Raw genomic sequence first — 10,023 nt, forward strand, 5'->3', positions numbered from 1 at the left:
AGGAGTCATGTGTCTCTTGAAAGGTTTTCGGTGCACGCGGCCCAAGACACGTCTGGCACGTGGCTTCTTTGTCCAGCGACACACCAGAATTTATTTGTCAAATACTTCACAAATCAACAAAACGAGAGTTTTTTAATTAAAAAGAAAAGGGTGTCTACATTTTCCCCTTAAGACTTGTTTCAACCACAAGTATTGCGATTGAAAACAGCCTCGCGTAAAAGAACTGTAACCTTCCTTGCTTTCACACCACAGCATATTATGACAAAATAACCAGTAATGAATACAATCAAATTAACAAAATAAACATTACAACTGCTGTGACAACAAAATGCATTCTCGTTCACACTTTACTTCATCTTGAGTCAGGGGGAAACAATTATCTGATACTGGTAATAAGACGACAATTATTCATTTAGTAAATCTTGTGAGCACGATCATCTCACAGATAGAGCAAAATTACTTCATTGTGGTCTATTTCAAATGGAGAATGCCGCAATCTAACTAGCTACAGGTACAGGCTTTATAACAGAATTTCTTACAGTGATGCTAGTAATCAAATCACTAAACAAGGACTTTTCTGTCACATCTGCGTTTCCTTCATAACCACTACGTCGCACTGTGTTGGCGGTTGGAGGAGATGGTTGTGTGTAATTAGTGTTTTTTCACCACACTAAACTCCTTTTTCCATCAGATGTGGATAGTTCCAGATGGGTATGAACAGCCGAATATATATATGGAGTGAAAAAAAAAAATCAACATTTATTTCGACCTTATATCCAGTTATTTACTGAATGACCACCCTAGTTATTATACATGAAAATAATTAAGGCAATATCTTGAAGTACTTTAGCACTTCTGTAGCCACGAAAATATCACATTTCTGGAGGTGCAAAATTGAATCAACTGCAGACGATACAAATGAGATGCAAATATCACACCAGGGGAACATATCGAAACATCATCAACAGTAGCATAATGCAAACATATGCATATTACACGTTCTACAGTGTTGTGGCTTGTATTACCAATGTTCTACAGTGTTGTGGCTTGTATTACCAATGTTCTACAGTGTTGTGGTTTGTTTTCATTCGTAATAATGGGTATAGCTCGGACTTTACGTACACACAAACCTTGTATGTACGATATTATCGGATCAACGCCAACCCTCGAGTTTATTCAGTAACTAAGCAGATTAAAACGTCTGGTTACCAGTAACAACCAACATTAATTTCTCTGGCGGATCAGATTCCTGCAAGATGAAATATCGAGACCTAACCATACTGCCAAATCTCTGTTTTCATATCATGGAAGCAAGTAAGGTAACTATTTAAATAGCCCAGGCTTTTTCTGGACGTTGACTGTTTCTGCAAACGTACTTGAGAATCCAGTAGGTCAACATGTCTTCAGAATATGGACTAATGTTTCAGCATGTATACATATAAGAATTCAGTAAATCCTCTGAATATGGACTATGTTTCAGCATGTATACATATGAGAATTCAGTTGATTCAGCAAATTCTCTCACAAGTACATCGGGATTCACGTAGGCTAATTGTCTACCATAGGCCTAAAGTTGGATGGAAGCCGTTTTAACAAGCACAATTGAAAAACCTGATAATCTACATGCCTTGTCATTGCTTGTAAGTCATTTTTCCGACACTATTAGAACTGGCTACGTAGTTACTTTTCCATGTGAATGTACAGCACTGCACGTGTTAACTTCTGCTCCCGGTTTTGCATGAACTGCTTCACCTCTACCCACCTCTTAACAGAGTTCAAGTCCTGTGCTCAACATATAATAGAAAAAAAAATACCAAACAACATGCTAACCCATGTCTCTGTGCTCCTGAATGATTTAACAACCTCATTCAGAATACTATATGTACAGTAAACATGGGCATTCATATTCATGTTTGGCAATAAATATCTCATTAAACAATCAAACAAGGCCCTTCTGATCTTAATTTCATGCATATATGAGCTGCTTCTTTCTACTTTATCTAAAAACAATCCAGGTTATTATAAAACCTCTTGGTTTTCTTTAATATCATAATTAAATCTAACATTATTACTTCAAGATGGAAGTCAGTTAAACTTCAATGTGGCTTTCGCCAGAAAATATATCAAGAACTTAGCAGTACAGTAATTTGTGTACTAGAGACACAACTTCCCTAATGGGTTTTCCCCCGTAGGAAGGTAGTTCCTTCAGTGCACCACATGCGGTGCACTGTAGGCATTACTTAAGGTTCTTTGCAGCGTCCCTTCAGCTTATTCCGTACCTCTGTTCATATTCTCTTTCTTCCATCTTACTTTCCATCCTCTCCTGACAATTGTTTCATAGTGCAACTGCGAGGGTTTCCTCCTGTTACCTTCAAAATCTTTCGACTATCATTTTCCTTTTCAGCGCTGATCGATGACCTCATAGGTCCTTGTACTTGGCTGTAGGCCAAAATTCTATATTCCATTCCATTCCAATATGGGTTTCTAAGTCTTCATGAAATACACAGCAAATTCGTTCATATAGAGTACTTGGTTCACTGTAGATGCTGATATTCCTTGCTTTAGGCCAATGATTCTTAAACTGGGGGGCACGCCCCCTAGGGGGTACCAGAAGCTTCCAGGGGGAGCAAGCGGGTTGCCAGATAGTGACTATTTTTTTTAATTTGAGATGTTAACTGTACAATTGCCAAAAACATTATCACTGCATTATGTTCTCTAATTATTATCTCAAAACAGGCCAAAAATTTAAAAATATGTCAAAAATAGTTAATATACGTCAATTTTCATTTCAAATCTTGTTTAAGAATTGTCTTTTACGCTAGAATATAAAATTTTTCCAAGTTCTCAAATAGACAAGATATTGTTTATAGTTTAGAGCTGGCAAAATTTCAGGGGTTTGGGGGGGCGGGGGCGCTAGGATCTATGTATAATACCTAGAGGGGGGTCAAGGTAAAAAAAATTAAGAACCACTGCTTTGGGCCACAAAGAATTTTAATTTTGAAAGTAAACTTAGTTCTTTCACTTGAAGAAGGAACCTTTTGTTTTTTAGCCATTATTGTAAGTATAAAATACTTCATATAAATGAAATGGCACCAGAGAAAAATCTTGGGCTGCCTGCAAAGTTTTAAGCCAATAAATTAGTTATTATTTCAATTTCTGTATTATTCTCATTTAATTGTTTGCTTTCATTAGATACAATGAAGTACTGTACCATATTTACATTGAAAGTCCACTCTTAAGTATGTTAACACCCCCACAAAACCACCTTTTAAGATATTAAAAATGAAAAATGATAAAATTAGTGACTATACTCTGTTTTTTTTCATCTGTCCATCCGCCTGTGGTGGTTTTGTATGGTAACACTGCGTCCCGGGCTTTAGATAGTTACGCTGTGTAAGTTTTAGGTAAATAAAAGGATATCTGGGTGTACATTTGCAACTGAAAATTGTTTTAATAATTTACATTATGCGAATTACACCGTTAATATTCGAAATAGGATATTATTATAATCGTTGAATATAAGCTGAATGTAACTGTCTAAAGCCCGGGACGCATTGTTACCATACAAAAACACCACAGGCGGATGGACAGATGGAAAAAAACAGAGTATATAGTGAATTTAACAATAAATAAGGCACAAGTTCCTAGAACTTGTGGAAGCACACACATTGATTATGAGCCTGATCTTCACAATTTTTTAAGATAATAGTAGCTACCATAAAGTCGTGTATATTTTGTAATGATACAAATCATTCCACAATCAAATTTCAAAGATGCTGAACATAAATCCTGTATAATATATTGTAACCTAACAAAGACCCTGCTATGATTGTGGAGCAAATTAACTATTTAGCCTACACTACAGTTTAGTAAGTAAAAGACTGGCAAATCCAATTTCTATCAAAAGATATGGCACAAATTTTTCTCAATGTTTATATTGTGGTCAGTCTGATTGTAAGTTCACCTCTGAAACAAATCACCTGTTTTCATGCTTTTCTTTGCCTAGAACTCTAATAAAATATGAATTAAAAAAAAAAGGACAACCTAAAATTAAGGATTAAATACCTGTACACGGAAAGGGGCTACCGACACAACAAGCAAAGATACTGCATAATTCATGTTTGTTATCACTATAAGCGAAAAACTAAATGCTACTAGAAAGGGATGCAACCTAACCTAGCCATACCTAGGAGCAAACAACATGCCATCAGAGAAACAAATCTAAGATACAGCATTATACCAGCCCAGGGAAACATCATAATCTAAATTTCATCTACCCTCATCATGGCAACCCCTATTAATCTTGGCTAAATGAAACATTCATCATTGGTTTATGGTAAATGTACGTAATTATGAAATAGACAGACGGCAGTAATACTGTTCATCAATATACAATAATTAAGCAGAATTTTGGTATTATACATAAATTATACAGCATAATCAGGTCCCTTATTTTTAGATGCAATACAAGTTAGAAACAGCGTAAATTTGTGTCTTCTTGTCCCACATGAAAATAAAATAGTACCACAAAATTCTCCCATTTTTCCTTTGGTGCCAGTACCCTTGGCACTTGGCCTTGCAACAGATACCAAGTTATCAAAGGTACTGGGATTACACCTACCTAAGCCATTTTCCTCAAAATTACCCTGAAAATTTGGCTCACCTACCCTTAGACTAAACATTGTATTGGTTTATCATAAGACAATTATACCCAGTTAAGTATTTTAGCCCAATTAAAGACTTCATTTGTACCTAATAGCCAAAATATTGGGTGAGAGGGGAAGGAAAGATCTTTTTAAATATGGCCTTACATCCAGCACCTTCTCATCTGTATATCATACCTACTTATATGAAGCATTTCTTTCAAATTTAACTATGTAATTACGTGGTCCTATGCTTGTTACATCACACCCATGAGATTATGTTTCCAAGTTTTTTCTCAGTTCAACAACTCACTTACTTAACCACTGAAAGGACATGTATGTGAAAACCTTTACAATTAAGACTATGCTATCTCATTCTGCCCCAAATTTAGAATTATTTTTTGCCAATATATCAATAAGAGAGTTATTACTATATAATCATTAATATTTTACAATCAATAACGATTATTTTATAATCAATATGAATTATGATTTTTCTGCAGATATTACATTCATATCTGATAGTTTTTTATGTGATTTAGATAACTTTGACATTCATTTAGGACATAAATGCTTATTTAGTACCCGATTACAACCACTGGGGTAGATCTATATTATTATTCCGCGGCGGCCTAGACTCTGGCAGTTGCGATTTTTCTCTGCAGTTTTACCTCCTGAACAAGAATTTTAAGTAATATTTATTCGGACGACTGAAATTAACCCCCAGGGGTCAGTACTAAACACGGCGAAATAATTGAACGCCCCATTCCCTAGTGGATGGCGTATCCGCGGGTACGTTCCTTGCAGTCCGTGTGGAACTATTCTATGGAATTACCACAACTACTATGAGATTCAGGGCCTCTGTAACACGGTTTTTTCGCAATAACTTTTTATCTATGCATTTCATAAATATAACGCTTATTCAGAATACACATTATATCTACACATAAATTTTGACTATTCTTCATTACGTAGGTTGAATAAACTTGGTACTTATAATGTTAAAGGGGCCTTTTTTTTGAAGACGGGCCAACTTACTCAGAGAAAAGGTTTCGAACGCACTCGTTACGTTACTTATGACAGCATTTCTTCCCTCTTTCTCGATGGATGATTGGCTATACGTACGAAGGCTAGACCTCTGGCAACAATGACATACAAATTTAAATACAAGCAAAGCAGTACACTTTTATGAACTCTGAAGCCTCTCCACTGATAATTATCATAATGAACAAACCAACAAAATATGTTAATAAATACAAAAACACTTCGATTATTAGTCTAACTCCCAAAATAAGTGTCCTAAGAAATTACAGTCTACTTTATAAGTCACAATCAGATTGACAAGATGTAGGGAATAGTTGGTAATTTTCAAAAAACATAGTAGACAAGCTGATTTGATAACTGCTATATCCAATGTCAAGCAATTTTTATTTATTGGCTATCTACCTATTTACTGAAAAAAAAAAAAAAAAAGGCCGGTACCGTATATTGGCTTTAAACCTTCACCAATAATCATCGTCAGAATGATGACTTCACGAGGCTCCACCCACTTTGGCCTCGTTATAATTCAGGATAACACTGAAGGCTACCATGGGCATTGTTGGATTAGAAAATTTAACTTCTGACTATAAAAACTCTTTCTCGAGCAGTTGTAAGAAATGCTAAATGATCCTCAAGGATCCCAGCAGTTGGCCTAAACGTTTAATTCATGTATATTACTGCTATTACTACAGTAGTATTGCTACGCTAGCACCCCACCCACATCTATGTATCGTTCCGCCATTCATAAAGTCTTTATATCCAACACGTCGTACGGCCTAAAGAAGAAGAAGAAAAAAATATAAGCTTGTATTTACTTTGGATAAAAATCTTATTTTAACAAAAATAATTATATAAAGGCTGATTACATACAATCTCTCTCTTTCTCTCTCTCTTGGTGGCATAGTGAATAGTTAATGGAAATGTTCAAAATCCTGAATGACATTACAAGTATTATAATCACGTTACGCTAAATACAAATCATACCATAAACATTGGATTTAAACTATAAACTGAATAATTACCTATTCAGGCTATAGTAAGTATGGCCACGGGCTTTCTCTTGACTGTATAAAGTTACAAGTCGTAAGACAAATGCAGTTTTGCAACCACAGGGAAAATTCCAAATCCTGTTAGCCATTCTTGACTGCTATGGGTTTCAGAGCCGATGGAACAAGGTGAATGAAGTTTCTGCCTGGCGGATGGGCGGGGCAACATTTCGTAAAACGGTGTTTACCTTGCTTACGTAATGAATGTTTTTCGACTCTTGGCTCGTAATCATTGGCCATGGCGTCGGCTATCATTTTTAATCTATAAAAATGAAAACTATGGGGTTTAGGTTGTTGATAATGCTGACAAAATTTGTGTGTGGTTGTAAAATATACATATGTCAACTTTCAGCTACATCCGATGCTTTGATAAGGAGCAAAGTCCAAAAAACCGTGTTACAGAGGCCCTGAATCTCATAGTAGGACCCCAACCCTATTTCTTACAATGATGGGGAAACCCTGTGGGCAACAATAGCTCTGTGTTAGGTTGGTGGGAAGGGCGGGGGGGTCCTAGGGTGAGTGGACATGTAGGCTTCATTACCCTAGGTTAGGTTTGAATAGGTCAGGAAAGTTAAGTTGCTCTGCATGTTTCTGTTTACCATACTAATAATTAAGGTCACTCTACATAGTACCAGCCTATCAGAGAAACGTAAAAACAGAGGACGGGAAATTTTAAAAATTATCTACAGTAAATGTCTCGAATAAACTTCTCATTTTATCTTATAGCCTACATACCTATACCTCACCTAAACCTAAGATTCCCACAATGCTCCCCAATACCTACTGGCCATAGGAGTCAAAGAATGTAAATTCATCATAACATTTTCAACACTGCCATGGGTACTGACCTTTGGATGGCACTAGTAATTACGTAGTGACTTCTAAATAACCTATACCAAGGTCACAAGTTTGGGCCCTAAAACGGCATTTTAGGTTAATTCCTGTCCATTGAACTAATTTCCAACCAATAAATTATGTTATTCCTGACAAAAATAACGTACTAGATATAGCCTACTTACGTGTGGTGATAATTACTCAGCCACGCACAACATTTTCGATTGGGTTAAACGGCAAGTGTGAGTTCAGCTAGGCCCAGGTTATGGTCCCCTGACCTGAGCTTGCAAAATTACTATGTAGCCTACCGCCTTCCTAACTACTTTTTATAGGACACCATTATTACAAGCGAAACATAATATGACACCTCTGATGTATGTCTAGTGAAACAAGCACAACGAAATCGCGCAAAACTTCACAGAAACAATTCAACGTATAAAACATTAATTAGAAAGTGGAGAATCACTTTACATGCCCATCAGAACTAACAAGTACTACAACATCAATTAATGTTTCGATTTACCTTTCTCAGTTCAAGTTTGATCGCTTTAATTGAAATAAATATAAACATGATCACATTTTAAAATGCAAAACTTCGTACAACATATGCTAATAACTGCATCTGCAATTACCAATGACATTCAACCGGAGGTTAGAAAGAATATTAAACAGAATTATAACTTTGTATCGATGATTATATTCGAAAACTCTTTTCAGTGCTTTTCAGTTTACTAGAAACTATCATACCTTAATTGCGTTGGAAAGTTTCCTTTTAACGATTTTATAACCAATATACATATAATATGAAAACAAGTGTCATTTTCAGTGTTGCTGGTCAGGTCATGCTGCCATAGCCTTCATTTATTGAGAGGCAATTCCTAGGTTAATCATTCATTTGAAAAATCGATCTACTCTAAAAAGTGAAGGTTCTGGGTATATCTAGTATTATTCCGCGGCGGCCTAGACTATGGCAGTTGCAGTTTTCTATGCAGTTTTACCTCCTGAACAAGAATTTTAAGTAATATTTATTCGGACGACTGTAATTAACCGTCAGGGGTCAGTACTAAACACGGCGAAATACATTGGACGGCCCCAATCCCTAGTGGATGTCATATCCGCGGTTACGTTCCTTGCAGTCCGTTTGGAACTCTTCTGTAGAATTGCCGGGTTCTGAAAAGTCAAGAGCTGTATATATAACTATATGCGGCTCTTTGAAAAGTATGCTTACCCGATTTGACAGAATTCTTAAGTATGTTGTACTAGGGATGCTGGCCAGTGTCAGTCAGATCTGTTAACAGTCTTCTGGTACCATAGCCTTTGGATAGGTTGTCTGATAATACAGTGCAAATGTGTTGTAGAAACAAGCAATGCAGCCTACATAAATTAATTAACAAGTTGGTCCGGAAATAAGAACCAATTTCGGCAGTGGTCTTCCGTCTTAGATTTGTGGGCATTGGAAGCAATACTAGACTGAGTTAATGAAATGTATTCTGGCGCAATTCAATCATTAAAGTTTACTACTTCACTTTCGTTATCTTTATAAGGATCTGCATCTTTTTCCAATTCTTTTTCCTTATTTAATCTAAATGGCACAGAGATTTGAAATCAATAGTAATTGTCTAACGTCAACACCCATTACATTGAATTATAATAGCTCTGAAGCTGGAGCAGTCAAATAATTTTGATTCGCACCTTTAGGTACTATTTTTCTCATGAATATCGGTATTATGATCTTCGGACGCTGAAACAATCTTCAGCTAACTTTTCCTCTAAATAGTCTAGGACTCTAGTGATGGCCGTTTCATTTGACACAATATTACTTACCTGATAGCAAGTTTCCATTTAGTAAAAGTTACTGATGCTGTGACATTCGCCAAAACTGTGGTCTTTAAAAATGAGTTTAACACAAACTTCACCCATATTTCGTTCAGACCACTTTGAATTGTAGGATGTTAATAAAAGTATCGTTTTATGAAAAACCATCAAGGCGACATTTTTACTGCGATACAGTATGTAGTACTCTGTTCAGTTACCTTTTAAAAAGTATGCATAATTGATGTCCTGTGGAACTACAATAGGTCTCAGTATTGATACACAATGAAAGAAAAATAATTCAGATAAAAATTTCTCATGAATTTCATACGATCCAGTTTTGAGTTACTGTAGCCTCCTCTTCAAGATATATTCTGTTCAATGAGCATTGATTCATCCAAATTCTAAATAATAAAAATAAAGATGAGGGTATAAATAACGTCTCATCTACCTCATACTGAACGACAATGCAGGCTTGAAGGGATTGTAGAGCTGAATATAGAATTTAGGCCAACACTGGGACCTATGAGATCATTCAGTGCTGAAACAGAGATTGGCAGTTAAAGGTTTGAAAGATGTAACAGGAGGAAAACCTTGCAGTTGCAGTATGAATCAATTGTTAGGATAGGGTGGAAAGTAAGAGGGAA

This window comes from Macrobrachium nipponense, chromosome 15 (assembly GCF_015104395.2).
Source record: "Macrobrachium nipponense isolate FS-2020 chromosome 15, ASM1510439v2, whole genome shotgun sequence".
NCBI lineage: Eukaryota > Metazoa > Arthropoda > Malacostraca > Decapoda > Palaemonidae > Macrobrachium > Macrobrachium nipponense.